The 23,073-nt window shown below is 39.3% G+C and overlaps 1 long non-coding RNA gene across 1 annotated transcript; it reads left to right on the top strand.

Moving 5' to 3' along the window:
* Positions 1-1,446: 1,446 nt before the first annotated feature.
* On the top strand, positions 1,447-11,770 carry LOC122139060. Its single transcript, XR_006155964.1, has 3 exons — positions 1,447-1,934; positions 4,499-4,606; positions 11,513-11,770. It is a non-coding gene; the product is annotated as an uncharacterized LOC122139060 (long non-coding RNA).
* The last annotated feature ends 11,303 nt before the right edge of the window (positions 11,771-23,073 follow it).

Here is a 23,073-nt window from a genome sequence, read left to right as displayed (position 1 = left end):
TTGTAAGCGAGTGCAGGCGCTGATGAGCAGAGTGTGCATACACAGACGTCACAGGCAGATATTGATTGACTTCTGCTAATGAGATTCAATCTTCTCTTACAGAAAACTAATGAACGTGACCTGATTTGAGCAAATGTCAGAGCAGCTGAACATCATCCTGCGGTTTGTGAGTGATGCTCAGTGCCATTTCACATTAGTCAGACAATGCTGTAAAGATTCTTTTGCTTATACTTTTACTTATATCACATTTTTAAAAATGAGACTGGATTTCTGAGATGACGTGGATTATAACCTTTGAGACTAAAACACTTAATGGAACAGTTCATCCAAAAATGAAAAGGGTGCTCACTCTTGAGATCAGGATGAGTGTGTTTCTTCATCAGATTTGTAGAAATGTAGCACTGCATCAGTGTCCTCAGTAATGGATGCTCTGCAGTGAATGGGTGCCGTCAGAATGAGAGTCCAAACAGCTGATAAAAACATCACAATAATCCACAAGTAATCCACAGCACTCCAGTCCATCAGTGAACATCTGGAGAAGACACAAAAGATGAAACACATCCAGCATTAAGATGTTTTTAACTCAAATACATAGAGTCTATAATCCATAATAACACTTCCTCCAGTGAAAAAGTGTTCTGGTGTGAATCAGGAGAGAAATCTGCACAGATCAAGCAGCGTTTAAAACAGATCTAAACAAAATATGTGGCAGGATTTTGATGTGAGAGACAACAGCAGATGCACTTTTTCACTGCAGGAAGTGTTATTATGGGATTATAGACTCGTATTGGACGTATTTTAGTTAAAAAACTTCTTAGGAATGGATTTGGTCGGGGTAAGTTGTCACATGTGTTTTAAATGTTAATCACATTTACTTTTAGCCAAAAACAGTGTTATCTGTACCATTTAGCCTACATTTAACAGCTTCATTAATTATTTAGTACTTTATGATTGCTAAACCTCAAAATTTGACTTTCAAAAATATAATTTTTCATACATAAAGGTAGTTCAACGTGCTTTAGCAAAGAAAAAAAATACATTTAAAAGTCAACTTAAATAATTTAAGAACATAAAAATGAATAAGGAAAGAAAATAAAACTACAATAAAATTTGTTATACAAATAGCCAATTAAAATTGAAATAATGCAATATAGTCATGTAGACATGCATGTTCCATGAAGATATTTAGTAAATTTCCTACCGTAAATATATCAAAACTTAATTTTTGATTAGTAATATGCATTGCTAAGAACTTCATTTGAACAACTTTAAAGATGATTTTCTCAATATTTAGATTTTTTTGCTCCCTCAGATTCCAGATTTTCAAATAGTTGTATCTCAGACAAATATTGTCCTCCTAACAAACCACACATCAATGGAGAGATTATTTATTCAGCTCTCAGATGATGTAGAAATCTCAGTTTCAAAAACTGACCCTAATGACTGGATTTGTGCTCCAGGGTCACGTTTCAGTTTTTGTACTTCAAAAAGTCACTGTTATTTGCTGTTCATTTGTAATTGTTTGTGAAATTGTAGGCAGTTTCAAGCAATTTGCGTACATGTAGATAACAAAAAAAATACTCAAAAAAAAAAAAAAATACTGAATCACACATAATAAACAATCTAGCGCAGAATAATAAATGTAAATGATCATATTGTGTGTGCAGTGTAATAAAATGTGTGACGCGGCGCGCGCTCTCGTGGACAGCGGGAGCGCGCGTGTGATTGGTCGCGGACCCTGCGCGTTCACGCTCTAGTTGTGAGATTTGCGCGCCGCCGCTCGCTGGAGGAGAGGGAAGCGATAGTTGTCACATCGAGGGGCAAATAACTCACCGTTTTCATGAATAACTGCCCCTTCAGCGCGACCGCCAGCTGACGCACTGCCCTGCGCGAACCCACGCGGACGGAGGAGCGACGCGGCGCGATCGTGCGAGGTACATGTGTGTTTATTCCTTCCCTCATCCGTCCTCAGTCATCTCCTCCAGGCCGCGCGTCGCGGCGCGTTGTTATTGTTGTCGTTGTCGTGTGTGTGTGTGTGTGTGTGTGTGAGAGCGTGTCGTTCTGATGGATTGTGTGTGTGTGTGTGTGTGTGTGGAGGTATTACTGAACGACTCCATCATCATCTTCATCTTCAGCATCATCATCACATCGATGCGGTGCTGTGTGATTTTTCATCAGGATCTGGTGTTATTATATATTCATAACAGCTGTAGCATCTCTGTCTGTCATTGTTTATCTATCAGTCCATCCATTAAACTGACTCTCTGTCATTCTCTATCCATCCATCTGTCTGTCCATCCATCCATCCATCCATCCATCCATCTATCTATCCATCTATCTATACGTCTATCTATCTATCTGTCTATCTGTCTGTCTGTCTATCCATCTATTCATCATCTATCTATCTATCTATCTATCTATCTATCCATCTATCCATCATCTATCCGTCTATCCATCTATCCATCCGTCCGTCCATCTCTCTCTCTCTCTCTCTCTCTCTCTCTCTGTCTGTAATCCGTCTCTCTTTCTCTCTGTCTGTCTGTTTGTGGGTCTGTCCTGTAATCGGTCGTGCTCTCTCTCTCTATGTGTGTGGGTCTGTCTGTAATCCGTCTCTCTCTCTGTCTCTCTGTCTGTGGTTCTGTCTGTAATCCGTCTGTCTCTCTCTCTCTCTCTCTGTTTGTGAGTCTGTCTGTAATCGGTCGCTCGCTCTCTCTCTCTGTCTGTGGGTCGTGTCTGTAATCCGTCTTCTCTCCCTCTATGTGTGTGGGTCTGTCTGTAATCCGTCTCTCTCTCTCTCTCTCTCTGGTTGTGTGTCTGTCTGTAATCGGTCGCTCTCTCTCTTCTCTCTGTTGTTTTTTCTGTAATCCGTCTCTCTCTCTCTCTCTGTCTGTGGGTCTGTCTGTAATCCGTCTCTCTCTCTGTCTGCGGGTCTGTCTGTAATATGTTGCTCTCTCTCTCTATGTGTGTGGGTCTGTCTGTAATCCGTCTCTCTCTCTCTCTGTCTGTGGGTCTGTCTGTAATCCGTCGCTCTCTCTCTCTGTCTGTCTGTCTGTAATCCGTCTCTCTCTCTCTGTCTGTCTCTGTGGGTCTGTCCTGTAATCCGTCTCTTCTCTTCTCTCTCTGTCTGTGGGTCTGTCTGTAATCGGTCTCTCTCTCTCTCTCTCTTTGTGGCTCTGTCTGTAATCCGTCTCTCTTTCTCTCTGTCTGTCTGTCTGTAATCCGTCTCTCTCTCTCTGTCTGTAATCTGTCTCTCTTTCTCTCTCTGTCTGTGGGTCTGTCTGTAATCGGTCGCTCTCTCTCTCTGTTTGTGGGTCTGTCTGTAATCCGTCTCTCTCTCTCTCTCTGTCTGTGGGTCTGTCTGTAATCGGTCGCTCTCTCTCTCTCTCTCTCTCTGTTGTGGGTCTGTCTGTAATCGGTCTCGCTCTCTCGGAATCTCTCTGTTTGTGGGTCTGTCCTGTAATCCGTCTCTCTCTCTCTCTCTCTCTGTGGGTCTGTCTGTAATCGGTCGCTCTCTCGATTCTCCTCCTTCTTTTGTGGGTCCCTGTCTGTAATCGGTCGCTCTCGCTTCTCTCTCTGTCTGTGGGTCTGTCTGTAATCCGTCTCCTCTCTCTCTCTCTGTCTGTGGGTCTGTCTGTAATCGGCCCCGCCTCTCTCTCTCTCTTCTGTTTGTTTCTGTCTTCCTCTGTAATCCGGATCTTCTCTCTCTCTCCTCTGTCTGTGGGTCTGTCTGTAATCGGTCTCTCTCTCTCTCTCTGTTTGTGGGTCTGTCTGTAATCGGTCGCTCTCTCTCTCTGTTTGTGGGTCTGTCTGTAATCCGTCTCTCTCTCTCTCTCTCTCTCTCTGTCTGTGGGTCTGTCTGTAATCGGTCGCTCTCTCTCTCTGTCTGTGGGTCTGTCTGTAATCCGTCTCTCTCTCTCTCTGTCTGTGGGTCTGTCTGTAATACGTTGCTCTCTCTCTCTGTCTGTGGGTCTGTCTGTAATCTCTATCGGTCGCTCTCTCTCTCTCTCTCTGTCTGTGGGTCTGTCAGTAATCGGTCGCTCTCACTCTCTGTCTGTGGGTCTGTCTGTAATCGGTCACTCTCTCTCTCTGTCTGTGGGTCTGTCTGTAATCCGTCTCTCTCTCTGTCTGTGGGTCTGTCTGTAATCGGTCGCTCTCTCTCTCTGTCTGTGGGTCTGTCTGTAATCCTCGTCTTCTCTCTTTCTCTCTCTGTCTGTGGGTCTGTCTGTAATCTGTCTCTCTTTCTCTCTCTGTCTGTGGGTCTGTCTGTAATCCGTTGCTTTCTCTATATGTCTGTGGGTCTGTCTGTAATCCGTCTCACTCTCTCTCTCTGTCTGTGGGTCTGTCTGTAATCGGTCTCTCTCTCTCTCTCTGTTTGTGGGTCTGTCTGTAATCCGTCTCACTCTCTCTCTGTCTGTGGGTCTGTCTGTAATACGTTGCTCTCTCTCTCTGTCTGTGGGTCTGTCTGTAATCTCTCTCTCTCTCTCTGTCTGTGGGTCAGGAGTATCCGGTGTTGTTCCTCTGCTCCAGTATGGCTCAGCCGAGCTCGTGTGCTCAGAGCAGTAACGGTGTGGCCGACGAGTCTCCCAACATGCTGGTCTACAGGAAAGTAAGTGGATCCATCATCTCCTAAAACACCTGCAGACATGAACGTCCTGCTCACTCAGCATTAGATCGCTCTGATAACTCCATATCGATGTGCGCTGATATAATTTCTGCAGCTGACGGTCTTTTCGATGCTCAGTCAGGACGTGTGTGTTGGTGTTCATGAACCGTGTGACACCATGAGTTCTCAGCAGTGTTCAGTGACGATGAAGCAGGACTAAAGCGGAGTCTACTTCAGTTTGAAGCTGTTTGATTTTTATATTCAGTGTTGGGAAGGTTATTTTGGAAATGTAATAGGTTACAGATTACAAGTTACTCTATTTAAAATGTAATAAGTAGTGTAATTATTTCAATTACTTCATTAATGTTACTGATTACATTTGATTACTTTTCTAAATTTCTAACAAATGTTTTCAACTGTTAAACATTTTGAAACACTTTAAGCTCAAGGCACTTTACACAGTGAAATAGAAGAATAAAAATATAAAGCATACAAAGCAAAAATGTTTAAAGCAGTCAAATTAAAGGTAACCCAAAAAAAGATAAGCACAAACTTAAACACAAACTATAACACTGTACAATAAAGTCTCATGACTTATGCATTAAATAACATAAACAAACAATGAGCAATTTTAGTTTAGTAGTTATACATTTTAATGTTAGTTTATGTTAGCTCTGGTCTGTTAAATAATACTAACAAATGTAACTTTTGATAAAGATTAATAAATGCTTTAGAAGTATTTTTCATTGGTAGTCATGTTGATTAATGTAGTTAACAAATGGAACCATATTGTAAAGTGTTACTGTCTACAATCTTTCATCAAAACATAATAACTTTCTCAATGAAGTCCTCTTTCTGTTTCCCTACATTACCTGGCATATAAAGGCCACTTTTACAAGTCAATTTCCAAAGTCTCACTCTTCTTTTTGTATTATTAAATACAATTTTTCACTCAGAAATATTTCTATTGCAGAAGCAGATCATGCAAATTAGAAAATTATGGAAATAAATTGGGTTGTGAATAGCGTTTCATGTTGACTTGAACTTCTTGATCACAGACCTATTATATAAAGGCATCATCACACTCGTAGTCAGTGATGAATTCCCAGCTTGTACATTCCCATCAGTGATTCTGGTTTGGTTTGGACGAGGCCTTTGGATCCTGGTCTTTCCATCCATCCACTGTTACACCATCATTAAACGTGTTTTCGTTGCACCGGTCAAAGCTTTAGGTCTCTAACTGGTAGAGTGATTGGAGTCCACCTGAAGGCAACACAATCACATTAGCGTGTTTCCACTGCAGGATGATATTTGGGCTTTTGTGAAGTGTGCTAATGGCTCATCACTGACGCATGTGTGGGCGAGCGCCTCGTCTGCTTTGCCATGTTTGTAGGTGGTTTTGTAAGGATGTTGGTGTGTCTATTTCTGGTATGCTTTGCCATGCAGAAAAGTGAAACTTTGAGCATCAGGCTAGTGCTGGTTTTTAACTCATTTCCACTGCAGGCATGTTGATGCTGTCATTCAGATGTGTCGGAGATGACAGTGATTTGCAGTTGGGGGTTCGGTGCCTTGCTCAAGGGCACCTCAGTCGTGGTATTACAAGCCCAAGACTCTAACCCACAACCTTAGGGTTAGGAGTCAAACTCTCTAACCGTTAGTCCACGACTTCCCCTTAAAATGCACAAACATCACAACAGTGGCCTCAAATGTATTTGCACACTTTATATTGTCTGAATGTCCTTGCATGAGGAAAGAGATCAAAATCAAGTCGTTTATTGTAAAGAAAGATGCACAGAAACACTGTTGGGTTTTAGATGCTGAATCAATAGATTGTGGTTAGTTGGTGAGTCATGTTGGTAGTTCATGTGATTCTGTGTGAACTTGAGTAGAACTGACTTCATGCATCCAATAAAAACAGCTGAAACTGATAAGGAGAATTAACTTAAAATTGTGAGATACAAACTTGCAGTTCTAAAAAAAATAGTCACAATTGTGAGATGTAAACGTAGAATTATGAGTTTATAACTTGCAATAGCGAGATATAAACTCACAGTTCTGAGAACAAAATTGCGAAGACATAAAGTCAGAATTGCGAGACGTAAAGTCAGAATTGCGAGATGTAAAGAGTCAGAATTGCGAGACGTAAAGTCAGAATTGCGAGATGTAAAATCAGAATTGCGAGATGTAAAGAATCAGAATTGCGATGTAAAGAGTCAGAATTGTGAGACATAAAGTCAGAATTGCGAGACGTAAAGTCAGAATTGCGAGACGTAAAGTCAGAATTGCGAGATGTGAAGTCAGAATTTGCGAGACGTTTGAAATCAGAATTGCGATGTAAAGAGTCAGAATTGTGAGACGTGAAGTCAGAATTGCGATGTAAAGAGTCAGAATTGCGAGACGTAAAGTCAGAATTGCGAGATGTGAAGTGAGAAATTGCGAGATGTAAGAAGTCAGAATTGCGATGTAAAGAGTCAGAATTTGCGATGTAAAGAGTCAGAATTGCGATGTAAAGAGTCAGAATTGTGAGACATAAAGTCAGAATTGCGAGACGTAAAGTCAGAATTGCGAGACGTAAAGTCAGAATTGCGATGTAAAGAGTCAGAATTGCAATGTAAAGAGTCAGAATTGCGAGACGTAAAGTCAGAATTGCGAGATTGTAAAGTCAGTTCAGAATTGCGATGTAAAGAGTCAGAATTGCGAGACGTAAAGTCAGAATTGCGAGATGTGAAGTCAGAATTGCGATGTAAAGAGTCAGAATTGCGATGTAAAGAGTCAGAATTGTGAGACATAAAGTCAGAATTGCGAGACGTAAAGTCAGAATTGCGAGACCGTAAAGTCAGAATTGCGATGTAAAGAGTCAGAATTGCGATGTAAAGAGTCAGAATTGCGAGACGTAAAGTCAGAATTGCGAGATGTAAAGTCAGAATTGCGAGATGTAAAAGTCAGAATTGCGATGTTAAAAAGTCAGAATTGCGAGACGTAAAGTCAGAAATTGCGAGATGTGAAGTCAGAATTGCGATGTAAAGAGTCAGAATTGCGATGTAAAGAGTCAGAATTGTGTGACATAAAGTCAGAATTGCAAGACGTAAAGTCAGAATTGCGATGTAAAGAGTCAGAATTGTGAGACGTAAAAGTCAGAATTGTAAGACGTAAATTCAGAATTGCGAGACGTAAAGTCAGAATTGCGATGTAAAGAGTCAGAATTGCGATGTAAAGAGTCAGAATTGCGAGACGTAAAGTCATTTTGCGCATGAATTGCGAGACGTAAAGTCAGAATTGCGATGTAAAGAGTCAGAATTGCGAGACGTAAAGTCAGAATTGCGAGACGTAAAGTCAGAATTGCGAGACGTAAAGTCAGAATTGCGAGATGTAAAGTCAGAATTGCGATGTAAAGAGTCAGAATTGCGAGACGTAAAGTCAGAATTGCGAGACGTAAAGTCAGAATTGCGATGTAAAGAGTCAGAATTGTTAGACGTAAAGTCAGAATTGTAAGACGTAAAATCAGAATTGTGAGACGTAAAGTCAGAATTGCAAGACGTAAAGTCAGAATTGTGAGACGTAAAGTCAGAATTGTTAGACGTAAAGTCAGAATTGCAAGACGTAAAGTCAGAATTGCGATGTAAAGAGTCAGAATTGCGAGACGTAAAGTCAGAATTGCGATGTAAAGAGTTCAGAATTGTGAGACATTAAAGTCAGAATTGCGATGTAAAGAGTCAGAATTGCGAGACGTAAAGTCAGAATTGCGAGACGTAAAGTCAGAATTGCAAGACGTGAAGTCAGAATTGCGAGACGTGAAGTCAGAATTGCGAGACGTGAAGTCAGAATTGTGATGTAAAGAGTCAGAATTGCGAGACGTAAAGTCAGAATTGCGAGATGTAAAGTCAGAATTGCGATGTAAAGAGTCAGAATTGCGAGACGTAAAGTGAGAATTGCGAGACGTAAAGTGAGAATTGCGAGATGTGAAGTCAGAATTGCTATGTAAAGAGTCAGAATTGCGATGTAAAGAGTCAGAATTGTGAGACATAAAGTCAGAATTGCGAGACGTAAAGTCAGAATTGCGAGAAGTAAAGTCAGAATTGCGAGACGTAAAGTCAGAATTGCGAGACGTAAAGTCAGAATTGCGAGACGTTAAGTCAGAATTGCAATGTAAAGAGTCAGAATTGCGATGTACAAAAAGTTAAACTATACTTGTTTACCTGCACCTGAGTGCATAAGTGTATGTCGTTGGTCAAAGAATGTAGTTGCTGTGAGTGAGAGCTGATTGAGTTTGTGTTTGATGCATGTACACACAAATTATGATGAATACGTCCATCCAGAACAGTGAATGAAAGCTGCACATCATCTCTGTTCTCATCCAGTCATGTTTATTTACTGCACAGCAACAGTTTCAGAAAATCACTCTTATATAACGCTATCTGTCATTTATGAGGCGCTACTAGTAACCATCTGTTAAATAGTACTTTTATAGCGCTTTTGGTGAAAAATTCTCATGACTGTTTTTATTTTCTTTAGACATGAATTCTGCCTGATCTAGATGGAAATATGCAGATTTCGCATCTAGATTTCCCCCCAGAAAATTAACCAGAAAAACATGATTTTTTATGGACCATCTTCATCTAATATATGACTCAAGTCATTATTCAGACTCAACTACACATTCATACTCAAGTCAGTAATGTCTAACAGATTTATCCATTGTGTACTAGTGTGTTTTGGCAGAAACTGGAGTGTTCAGTTATAAAACAGAATAAGGACTAAATCATGTAAATATCTGGGTTTCTAGTCGATTAGTGAGGTTGGATGGCTTATGCATGTTTTTTTTTTTTTCCTTTTCCAAGCTTGAATATTTTATGTTATAAAGGGTATAAATTTAGAGACTGAGCTTCACAGAGAGGGTTTTAGCAGTTTCCACATGCTGACCGTCTGATGTTAACACTTCCCGAGAAACTAAAACCATAAAACTGTTTTATTAATTTTAAACTTTAACTGAAATAAAATGTAGATTTGTTAAAAGCTTAAACTTTTTCCAAGGCAACATTTTTCATTTAGTTTATCTTGATGTACTTAAATAACTTCAACCAAAACTGAAATAAAAATAATAAGTTTACAGGCATAGTGATGGAAGTGTCTAGTGGAAATGACCCTAAATTAGTCTAATTATGCGGCGCTTCAGACGAGTCTCAGCACTGATGACATCATTAGGGTCCATTAGAGACCGATCTGTCCTTCTGTTCTGCTTTCTCCAAACCGTTTGAGGCTACTAGGCTAAACTCTGATCTGACCCGTTTTCTCTCGTCCCTCCTCTCAGTTGCGTTTGTTTGTTTCTCGAGATGTAGTTCATCTCTGCTCTGTATTCAGAGATCTTCGCTCTCATCTGTGTTTTAGTAGAGCCTGGGGTTTTTTGCATTTACAATCATTGTGCAGTGGCATTCGCAAACCCTCCTTAGATTTGCTCTGAACTCACAATTCACATTATATTAGGCAACTGTTTTATTTAGAAAATGTCATTAATTGACATTTTAAAAAGACTCCCATCCTAGATTTTTGTATCAAAATATCAAACTGAAAGAGCTTGTATGATTGCTGTATTTGTAATATTTTGTAAAAAAAAAAATATTTTTAATTATATAAAATTTTCTCCATTTGTTGAAGTTGTATTGCTATTAAGATTACATTTTGAACATGAAAATAGCATTTGCTTCTATTGCATTAAAAAAAAATCCTTTATGAGTATATTGTGCCCTATTTTTACAGAATTTTTTTTTTAAAAGTTCAGCTGTCGAGTTCAGCTTTAATGTATTAATATGAATGTGTTGCATTGGGGATTTGAGCCTAAACCCCCAGAACCATTAGCTTTAAATACGACAAGACTAAAGTGTTTAATAAGAGGTTTTGTCCCGCGGACTTGCCTGTCGCCGGATCTAGTTCCTGAAGACCGTGAGAGAGCAGGCGACAGCTTTCCTCTGGGATTCACTTAGTTGCCATTTTGGTAAAACACATAACCCCTGATGTGACTTACAGAGTGGATAATTTCCAGCCGCGCTGAGGCTCTGCCATCGTTTCTGCAGACCTTATTCTACAACAGCTCAACAACGACTCTAATGATTAATGATTAAAGATTTCTAATGATTATTATCAATGTTAAAATCAGTTGTGCTAACGTAATATTGCAGCAAAATCTGTTTTCAACATTGATAATAATCAGAAATGTTTTTTTGAGCAGCAGTAAGGATGTAATGATTCTGAAAATTCATAATGTCCCAATGGACAAATGTGAGAGTACTTGCATTTGATTAGTTGAATCCGGACACATGGTGTTTCCACAAGACTGAAAAAAAAAAATAATAATTATATGTATGATTTTGCATATAAAAAAAATATATTTAGAAGATCAATCATCAGTAGTAGCATCTAGATGTTTTTACTGTTGTTTTTCGTTGTATTTCTCATGTACTTTTACAGTATGACTCGATTGACTTAACTCATCAAAATCTAGAGCGAAGTGTGGTTAATGGCTGATTTATGTTGATATATGCACGACTGACTCAAAGTTTCGGGGTTGGTAAAATGTTTAAAATGTTTTTGGATGTTAATTTTATTCCTGTGATCAAAGCTGAATTTTCAGCATTATTACTCCATTTTGATCAAAATAAATGATCAGAAGAGACTAAAAAATTATAATTATTCTATAATTTTTGACCAAGGTTATTGAATATAGTTACCTGAAACTAAAAGAAAGACTAAAATAAAACTGATAATATAAAAATGCTGAATTAATTTCAAAATATGAATGAAAACTACCAGCTTTAGACTGCATTCAATTTTTGCGTTACATTTGATGAGTGTATTTTTGAGTAGAATGCCTTGTGAGTGTGTGTTTATGTCAGGTCTTCCTGTGGTTTGTTTGAGGTGCCGGTCCTTCATCGTGTGTTTGAAGTCGTCTCAGCTGAGAGACCCTCACAGCGCTTCAGATCTCTGACCTTCACCGTGACCAGATCTGTGTTCAGGTCTCATACTGCTGTCAGCATCAGGGATGTCTGAGAACTGCTCTTAGATCCGTATTTACCTGCTGTTGACCGGCGAACTACTCAACCTAAAAATGTAACTGCAACGTGTTTCAAGTGACGTTCTCTTTACTAACCATCGGGTTAAACAAAGTTCTGTTCCAAGTGCAGCACACATGAAAGATCAATCATGCTGTAAACATAAAAACAAATTACTTTTAAATAGCTTTGCAGAAAATATGCATGAAATAAAGGGCAAAATAATGTGCGTAAATTGAAAAAAAGTTTACACCGAAGGTACTTAGACGACAATAATGCACTGTCAAAAACAGGCATTAAAATATCTATATATCAATATTTTCCACTTTCACTGACAGAAATCAGTACTAACATACAAAAAAACACAACATTCATTTTTAAGAAATGTAAACCCTTTAAAATGCCAGTTTGTTTTATGTAATACCATTGTTTTTTATAATAAAAAAAAATAAAAAATAATCAACACAAGAAAACCACAAAAAATTGTGTTGCCATATTCTAAATCTAACACAATTTAATTTTTAATTTTTATTTTTTACAGTTTTTACAGCCTTGGATATGATTAGCAAACAACATTAATTATGAATGCTTATTATTTTTGTGCATTGTCAGATAGGTAGTAGTGAAACAAACAGACCCAACACACACCACATCACACACACACACACCACACACACACACAGCACACACGCCCACGACACACACACACAAACACGCACCACACGACACACGAACACACACGCACGACACACCAGCACACACACACACACTCGCACTCTCTCACACACACACACACACACACACACACACAAACACACTCACCTCCTCTCACAACACACACACACGCCACCACACACACGACAACACACTCACTCTCTCTCACACACACGCACACACACGCGCACACACACACACACACACACACGCACACACGCGCCACACACACACACACACACACACACACGCACCACACACACACACACACACACACACACACACACACTCTCTCACCCGCACACACACACACACACACACACACACCACACACGCACGACACACGCACACCACGCACCAAACACACACACCAAACACACTCACTCTCTCTCACACACGCACACACACGCACCACACTTACTCTCTACTCTCTCTCACACACACACACACACACACAAAAACACACTCATACAGATCTTATTTTATATGGTCACGCACACACACACACACACACACACACACACACACACACACAAACACACCACTCTCTCTCTCACACGACGCACACACACGCACACACACACAAACGTGGTGTGAACACACTCACTCTCTCACACACCACACACGAACACACACGCACACACACACACACCACAAACACACTCACTCTCCATCACCACACACGCACACACACTCACAACACTCAGTCACTCACTCACTCTCTCACACACACACACACACACACACACACACACACACACAGACAAATAGATAGAAATGAGAGTGAAATAGTAAAAATATATATATTTTTTTAAATAATTGCCAAAGCGTATCACTCAGCTGCGCTCACATCGGCATCTTGTCAGCGTGTCCAGTTGTAACATTTGATAAATTTTTTATTCAAAACTATGATTATAAAGTTAAATAAAATCGCTACATTCAAATGAATCAATAAAATCAGAAGACCTCTCCCAGGCTCTGGTTCAGAAGTCGCTGTGAGAAAGTCATTGTGTTTTCTCTCCGCCGGCAGCGCTGGCAAAATGTCTGATTGATTTTCAGAGATTTGAATTCATTAATATGAAAACAGATTAGTGTCAGGTGTTAATGGATTGGACAAACAGCCTGCAGATCAGTTCAGAGCGTTAATTTATCTCTGATTTATATCTGGACACAAAACTGGGGACAGAACTTGTGAAATTTCTCAAACAGCAGAGCAGGTTGGATTATGAGCTCCGTGAGGAAGCGGTTAAGATTAAAGGCACCAAATCTGTGAAAGATATTCAGAGTTTAGTGCACTTAATAAAACAAATAAAGCAGATACTGACCCGATGATAACATTTAAATAAGTGTAAATAATTGTAAAAAGATGACGTGATTCAATGAGAAATACAACCATGTCCTATCTGTCATTTTATTGGTTTATGTTTTGTTTTTGTTTTTTTACTTTACTGTTCACCAACTGGATGCTTTTTTTTTCCCTAAATTTTTATTTCAAGGGAAAAAAGGATTTTAAAAGCAGGAAGTGTGAAAGGTATCCTACCATTAAAAAAAAATTGTGGTCAGATTTTTAACGTTTTAGAAAGAGGTCTCTTGTGCTCAGCAGCAAGACTGTAGGTTATTTGGTCAAAAATAATGTGAAAAGTTGTGAAATAGTTTTACATTTTCTGTGTGAATCTCTGTTAAAGTGTTAGAATAGATTTCTGTGATGCGCAGCTGTATTTTCCATCATCCTTAGCTCCAGTCTTCAGCTGTCACATGATCCTTCAGACATCCATTCGAATATGATGGATTTGCTGCTCAAGAAAGACTTCTGATTATTATCCAATGTTGAAAACCGTTGTTCTGCACACTATTTTGTGGAGGAAACCGTGATTATATTTTATGTTTTAGGATTTACAGATGAATGAAAAGTTTTAAAAGACACAGCATTATTTTGGATAGCACATAAATCGTCGCTAACTGACACTTTTGATCCATTTAATGTATTGCAGTTCTGTCATGTTGTCTGACACCCCAAAACGTTTGAAACAGTCAATTTACTTTATCTTAGTTTTCTTTCTTTATATATAGCGGAAATAGTAAAGTCTGCGACGAGTAGAATCGGATTTGACCTCAGGTATCTTACCGTCGGTATATGGGAATTATTACTTTATTGCCCAAGACTCTGCCACGCAGTATCTGTCTTCTTTCTGACATCGAGGTTGTTTCCTTCAAGTCATATGGGACATTAGTCTGCGGCAGTTTTTGCCGGAACCACAGATGCACAATCGATTTTGGTGCCGAGTGAGAACATATCTTCGGATCGGATTTGAACAGTGCTTAATCAATACCCTCAGAGCGAATAAGACAGTGTCAAAACGAGGGATATTGTTTATTTGCCACTCCAAAACCACAAGGACAGCCCTGGCATTTCAATCAGAGGAGCACAAGCCGCCGATTATACGCTGTTGTTACAGACTAATATGCTTTGATTGACGCAGGTACTTTATTGGTCTTTGGGCCGATGGAAGAGAGAGGAACGAGCGCTGGACCATTCATCGACCCGCTGTAGAAACCAGGTCACTGTTAGTATCACAAACACTCACACACTTATGGAATATAAAAGCCCTGAGGGTATGAAGTTTAGAGTTTAGTGTTGTGGATTTTGAATACCTCCTGACAAACTGAACAGAAGTATTTTATCATATATAATTATGACATAACTAACACTAATATAGTAGTATACCGTAGGTCCCCCTGCATTGTTAACAGTGCTATCTTAGTTTGAATCAAGATACTTCTATAGCTTTTATTATATATTTTGAATCAGTTATTTTGTAAATTTTGTTGTGTGTTTTTGGTGATTTTTAGTAGTATTTTTTATATGTCTATATCGTTTTTAATAATACTGCGGTTAAGTTTTACTTATTTTAGTACATCACGTTTAATTTGAAATTGAGAAATGTTGCCTTGGCAACCTAGCTGAAAGAATTTTTAATTTCAGTTAACTTTGATTTTTATTTCAAATAATGAAAAGATATATATATATATATTACCCCCCATACGATATATACCCCATGAGATACCTCTATATACGACTATATACCCTATCACTACTATATATATATATATATTTATATATCATATATGTTTACAGAGTTCAGAAAAATTTTATGCAGACATTATTCATGCTGCAGGTCCCATTGTTATATATTAACACAGATTAATTCATTTTTGATGAATCAATATGGTAGGAGTCTCATTGAAAGCCTATTAAACGCATTGGTTAGCACGCACTGTCTATGAAAGAATTCTTTATTTTGTTACAGTAGGCACTTACTAGGCAGTTTACTAGATGTTACACAAGATGTATATTAAGCACTTAGATAGTGGCTGTGACTTTATTAACTGTTTTCGAAACTCAATGATTAACCACACTGAACTTGAAGTAGTTAGCCAAATATTACACACTGAAATCACACCGGTCACATGAGTCAACTATTAACAACCAGTCACCATATGTCAGTCATGAAGGCAGATTATAAGACAGAGCACAGCACACAACACACACACACACACACACACACACACGCACGAGTGAGTAAAAGAGGGTTTGGGATGATAGTGTTAAAGGCCGAGCGTGAAGTCCACAACGAGCAGGATCCTCCCCCATAAGTCGCCAGGACACCTGTTTACTGCATACTGTAGGGCAAACTGAAGAGGATCCTGTAAGTGGTCCAGTGATGTCCTTCAGGTGGGCCTAGCACCAGTTTTTCAAAAGCCTTCATGACGCTACAGACGTTAGAGCCCACAGGCCTGTAGTCATTTAGTCCTGTAATTTTGGATTTTTTGGGGATTGGGGACTGATGGGTGGAGCGTTTCTGAAGCATGAAGTGGACTTCGCCAACAGCTCCAGTTGATCTCTTGAAGATCTGTGTGAAGATGGGGGCCAGCTGGTCAGCACAGGATTTCAGACAGTAACCCCCACCATCTGGGCCTGGTGCTTGCTCTTCTCTTTCTGCTTCCAAAGACCTGCAGCTTTAGAAGCAGCTTTAGGACCTCTCTTGATCAGTGTTTTTGGTTCTCTTAGAATCGCGTGGCTCATCATCCCCGGCAGATAACTGCAAATTCAGCTAAACCTGTATTAAGGACTTTAAAAGAGAGTGGAACTACAATGAAGCAGAGGCAGGATTTACCACGTTGTTTTGCCTCACTGATTGGAGTGTTTTTGCAGTCTGCTTGCCACCGATCTGTGACCGATGCTCACACAGGGACTTAGATAGCAGGCAAATGTGTGGTGTTAGACTTAACATCTTATATCATTTTCTGTGAGGGATATGTTGCTATGTCATCTTCACTGATTCGAAGTGCTGTGTGGGGGAGACGGGGGTTGCTGGTAGCTGTTTGTGTGTCCTTGTAGTTGGTGATGTCTTTCAGACCTTTCCACACTGATGCTGAGTTTCCTTTCGTTTTTCAGGAATAATTCCTCTTTGGCACACTTTTTCCAGTGTGTATTTGGCCTTGTTTATATTGATAGACATCTGTTCTCCCCCTTCCTTGTAAGCTATCTTGAGTTTTTTGCGTGTAGAGCTCTCGACGGTTGTGGCTCAATGGTTTGTAAGGGTTTAGATGAGCGTCCCCTGGTATGAATGTGCTACATCTATCTCACACAGAAAGAATGATGTCAAGATGGTCTACATATCTCTGTGGAGGTTCCGCCAGATTAGTTGTCGTGTGTGCAGCAGCTTCAAAAACACCTCCAATCAGTGAGTGTCAAAACAAGATTTGTTAAATCCTGCTCTGCTTCCATTAGTCCATCTCTTTTAAAGTCCTTTACTACAGTTTTTTTAGATTCGGTGATTTCAGTCTTCTTGTGCCGGTTATGACGTTGTATAAGATGATCCCAAATCACTGATCAGAGAGCCCGTCCGCAGCTGCTCGTGGATACAAAGTGATTGTTCCGTATGGTTTGGTGCCTACTTATGTGTGTGGGTAACAGTGTATTCCACATAATACTGTTCCTTCTTTCCAGTCTGTGGACATGTAACAGCTGTCTGGTATTTTTGTTGGCAGTTCACGGGACGAGATTGGCGTTATTAAAGTCATTCTGAGAAGTGAGTTATGGACCAGAGTCCGGGGCTTGGTGTTTGCTGATCTGTCCTCTTGGATCTGATCAAGCAGAGTGTTTTTTGCAAAAGCCAGACTTCCCCGTTGCCTCTGGTGGTCGCATGTAGAACATGCACCGTGTTGAAACTCCTGCGGGAAATAGAGCCGTTTCTTACAATTAATGAAGAGCGGCTTCTAGAATCTTGGTTGCCCCAGCAAACTCTTCTTTGACGCACTTCTGACATCTGTTTACACCACTCCCTCTCGATTCTGATCGTTCCCTTCCGCCCTTTGGCCTAAGTGTGAAGCCCGCAGAGTAGCGTCATCACCAAGGTTTCATATCATGATTTAATAATATATAATGTATATCATGTGATTTATTTTAGATTGTTTGTTTTTCTTTTGTTGTGTGGGGGTGGGGTGCATCATTAAGGGGGTGGATGGTTGTAAACAGACCTGATTGATCATTCTGAAAGTAATGTGGGCAAACAAATCCAAGTAATTGTAACTCAATGGTGTTCCTCTGGTTGGGTTTGGGTGTGTACAAATATGACACTGGGCTCCATGTTTCGGTTTATGCGTTGGTTTTATAGTCGATGACCCCCGGAAGCACATTAATCGTCTTGGTTCTTCGTTGTTGTGTCTGTCTTGGTATGCAGTGTGGCCTTCTAGAGGTTGCCACTTTATGTGTCTTCGATCTCATAGAGGTGCAGTTCCAAGTAAATTGTTTGTGAAGATCAACAATGTGGTTTAAATCACACAGAAATGTCAAGCATGATTACAGAGAATACGAGGCTAATTATGACGCACTGTTATTAGACGTCAGGCTCTCTCTGTCTGCAGTGGAGGATAATCATCGACTCGATGCAGTACTGATCGAAGAATGGGCATTCCCATCGCACAGTTCAAGAGGCTTCTATCCAAGATCCCCAGTGTGTTCAATCAGGGTGGAACCAATTTTTTTATTTATTAATTATACTATACTCCAGACATTAAGAAAAAAAACTTCCAGACATTTATGTTTATGTGTTAGATATATGTATACATATATAGATAGTAGGGCTGTCGGTTGATTTAAAAAATTGTTTCGATTACTAATAAATTAATAGCCAAAATAATTTACTGGAAAATACCACACAAAAAGATATTTAAAATATATTGTTGTGTTAAATTAGAAAGTATCAAGTAGCTTACTGTTTTTTTGTATAAAAAAAAAAAAAATATATAATAATTCTTACACATACACATTTAGGCTAACAACGCTACAAACTATGGAACGGAAAAGATAATTTGAGAAACAACTCAGTATTGTTTGTTCATGCAATGAAAGTCATTGTACCAAACAGCTTTTTTACCAACAGTCTTCAAAATACCCTTCTTTTATATTCCACAAAAGCAGGTTTGAAACGACATCCTTGCGTGCGATTAAATGCTGGGGTGAACCGATACTACTTTGATTTTTTGGGGTATTATTACTGTAATTTAAATGTTACCTCTAAATAAGAAACTAAATTCTGCCAGCAGGTAGCGTAAATGTAATTCATTCGATTCGTTCAAACTTCATTCTGAAAGTAAACGGCTCTCTTTATGAATGGGCTTTGGAATCATTGATTCACACGCATTCGTTTCAAAACACGGATTCATTCAGAAACGGAAACAATCGCTGTGTTGCTCGGGGAGACTCAATTCTGCTAATGGCTTTAAAGGTAATATACTCTTTGCAAAATTCAGCAAAAACACATTTTGTTATTGTGTTTAAATAATAATAACATGCATATTAAAATATAACACAATATCAACTTCTTGTTTACTGAACTGTTGTATAAAATCACATTTAAACTTGTGTTATTCGGGACAAAATCAGCACTCGTGAAATACTGCTCTCCTTGTTCCTGTGATATTGTATAATATAAATATGAGACTTAAATATTTATATATATACACAGTACAGGTCAAAAGTTTGGAAACATTACTATTTTTAATGTTTTTGAAAGAAGTCTCTTCTGCTCATCAAGCCTGCATTTATTTGATCAAAAATGCAGAAAAAAACAGTAATATTGTGATATATTATTACAATTTAAAATAATAGTTTTCTATTTGAATATACTTTAAAAAACTGCATTATTCCCTGTGATGCAAAGCTGAATTTTCAGCATCATTACTCCAGCCTTCAGTGTCACATGTAACATCCAGTCTATCACATGATCATTTAGAAATCATTCTAATATTCTGATTTATTATGAGTGTTGGAAACAGTTCTGCTTGTCTAATATATTTGATGAATAAAAGGTTAAAAAGAACTGCATCATTTATTCAAAATAAAAAAAAAAAATTCTAATAATATATATTCTAATAATATATTTTCTTTTTACTATCACTTTTATCAATTTAACACATCCTTGCTGAATAAAAGTATTGATTTTATTTAAAAAAAATGAAAGAAAAAAATTACTTGACCCCAAATTACTGACCAGTAGGGTATATTGTTATTACAAAAATATTTAGATTTTTAAAAACATAGCTTCTTTTTTTTTTTTTTTTTTTACTTTTTATTCATCAAAGTATCCTAAAAAAAGTATCACATGTTCTGAAAAAATATTAAGCAGCAGAACTGTTTCCAACTTTGATAATGAATCATCATATTAGAATGATTTCTAAAAGGATCAATGTGATAATGATCCTAAAATTCAGCTTTGCATCACAGAAATAAATGATAATTTAAAGTATAATAAATTTAAAAACAATTATTTTTAAATTGTAATAATATATCACAATATTACTTATTTTTTTCTGTATTTTTGATCAATAAATGTGAGGCTTGATGATCAGAAGAAACTTCTTTCGAAAAAAACATTAAAAAATAGTAATGTTTCCAAACTTTAGACTAGCATTACTGTATATGTGGGGAATATTACACACATACACATACACACTCTCTCTTTATTTATTTATACTGTTTTTTTTTTATTTGTTTGGTTTGCTGGACACAAACTCCCTAACAGTCAAAGTAATATTATAAAGCGTACATATATATGGAGTGTTTCTGTGATATGAAGCTGCTCGTGTCGTGATGTAAAGCTGTGGCTCATGAGAAACTCCTCAGGTTGAATCTTTGATGCTTCGTGAATAAATGAGGCTCTCGGAGACTTAGACACTCACATGCTAGCGCTAATCAGGAAACCATCAGCCAGTCAAACATCCCAGAATATCCCGAGGACAACCAGAGCAGAGCCTTCAAACAGCGGCGGTGCGGCTTTGAAGAGAGGTCAGCGCTTGACGCCCGTTAGCATGAGCACAGAGACATCTCCAAACATCTGCTGCCATTTACATTCAGCCCTCAGAGAGCAGAGTCGTCTTCCAAAACACTGCACTGAACAGATGAAAATCACGCTCTTCAAACCGCCATCTAGATCTTTTATTGTAATGCTTTCAGATGAATTAGTCAAAACACTCTGATAGGAGCATCTTCTCCGCTTTCAAAAATATAATATAATAATTATAACTGGTCTGCGTATAATCATAACCAGGCTGTATTGGGTTACTGCTAGGATGTTGCTAGGGTGGCTCTGGATGGTTGCTAGGATGTTGCTAGGCAGTTCTGAGAGGTTGCTAGGGTGTTCTGGGTGGTTGTTAGAATGTTGCTCTAGTTGTTAGACATTATTAGGGTGTTTTGGTTGCTGGGCTAATGTTCCTAGGCTGTTCTGAGTGGTTGCTAGGATGTTGCTGGGGTTTTACGTTTGTCAGGACATTACTAGGGTGTTCTGGTTGCTAGGGTTTTGCTTGGCAGTTCTGGGTGGTTGCTAGAATGTTGCTACGGTGTTCTGGTTGTTAGGACATTACTAGGGGTGTTCTGGTTGCTGGGATGTTGCTAGGCAGTTCTGGGTGGTTGCTAGGGTGTTCTGTGGTTGCTAAGATGTTGCTAGAGTGTTTTGGTTGTAAGGACATTACTAGGGTGTTCTGGTTGCTAGGATGTTGCTAGGGTGCTCTGGATGGTTGCTAGGATGTTGCCAGGGCGTTCTAGTTATTATGACATTTTCTATGGTTTTCTGATTGCTAGGATGTTGCTAGACTGTTCTGGTGGTTGCTAGGGGCCGCGGGTGGTTGCTAGGGTGTTGCTAGGCTCTTCTGGGTGGTCACTAGGGTGTTGCTAGGCTGTTCTGGGTTGTTGGTTGCTAGGGTGTTGCTAGGGCTGTTCTGGGTGGTTGATAGGGGTGTTGCGCTGCTGTAGGCTGTGTGTGGGTGGTTGCTAGGATGTTGCTAGACTGTTCTGGGTGGTTGCTAGGTGCTGTGGGTGGCTGCTAGGGTGTTGCTAGGCTCTTCTGGGTGGTCACTAGGGTGTTGCTAGGCTGTTCTGGGTTGTTGGTGGCTAGGGTGTTGCTAGGCTGTTGTGGGTGGTTGCTAGGATGTTGCTAGGCTGTTGCTGGAGAAACACTATTTTAAATTTGTCCATCTTAAATTTAAATTTTAAATCTGACTCCATCAGCAGATATTTGTTCTTGTTTTTAATCATAAGCTCACTTCATTTTGATCAGTTTCTCAGGAAACAAGACTTCTCCAGTAAATGCATCTTGATTTATGAATCTCTAGAGAGCGTTTTATGGGGCTTTGTATCCGTAGAGCAGTTTTGCGGATCTGTGACTGTCCTGCATTGTTTGATCAAACACACCTGTAGACCTTTAATTGTCAGTAATGTGTTTGATTAGGGTTGGAGCTGAAACTTTCAAAGACAGTCGATCGCCAGGAGCAGGCTGGCCTGCTGTAGAGTGACAACCCATAGGCAAACACTGACTCAAGCCTCAGCCGCCACAGGCTGTTATTTCATTAATGTATTAATTAGAGCCCACAGATCTAATTGCATCCATGGGAGACCAGCGCCACGATGATGATGATGGTAGGCATGAAATGCAAACCCCCAGAAATTGAGTCTGAGATTTGAGGAGGAGTTCAGATCCTCCCTGTCTGTTACGCAATCAAGAGTCTTACATAAACATCTTCAGTTAACAACATCTGAAACACAGAAACCCTCAGCCGCTACACTTTAAACACACACACAAACCCTCTCTCTTGGTAGTCCATCGTATCCCATGATGACCTTCCTCCTCATTTGTGGTGTATCCTTTGATGACTATAGAGCCCCGATCCTTGATCCGCAAATTTAATTGAAGGATGGGCAAATAAAGTCAGAATTTGTAGGTACATGGCTGTGTGTCTCCATAGTCTTTTTTGTTGTTTCTTTTTATCTCTCTGATTCCAGCTGCACTATTCCTGCGTGACAGAGCTGTCTCCAGGTGGTGCGATTTGCTACTAATTCTTCTAGGCATGAGGGGTTCATTTGGCACTTTCTTAACAATGTTTTAAGTTGGTCTTTATATTGCAATTTTGGATCGGTGACCCTGATGGAATTTCCTGGTGTGTTCTGGTTGCTAGATGTTGCTAGGCAGTTCTGGGGTGGTTGCTATGGTATTCTGGTGGTTGCTAAGGTGTTTCTAGGGGTGTTTTGGTTGTTGTGGACATTACTAGGTTGTTCTTGGTTGCTAGGATGTTGCTTGGCCATTCTGGGTGGTTGCTTAGGCTATGGATTGCTAGTGATATTGCTAGTTCTGGCTGGTGGTTGCTAGGGGAGTTGCT

This window comes from Cyprinus carpio, chromosome B12 (assembly GCF_018340385.1).
Source record: "Cyprinus carpio isolate SPL01 chromosome B12, ASM1834038v1, whole genome shotgun sequence".
Taxonomy (NCBI): domain Eukaryota; kingdom Metazoa; phylum Chordata; class Actinopteri; order Cypriniformes; family Cyprinidae; genus Cyprinus; species Cyprinus carpio.
Note: the sequence above shows the minus strand (reverse complement) of the source record. Positions and strands in the feature narration are given on the sequence as shown.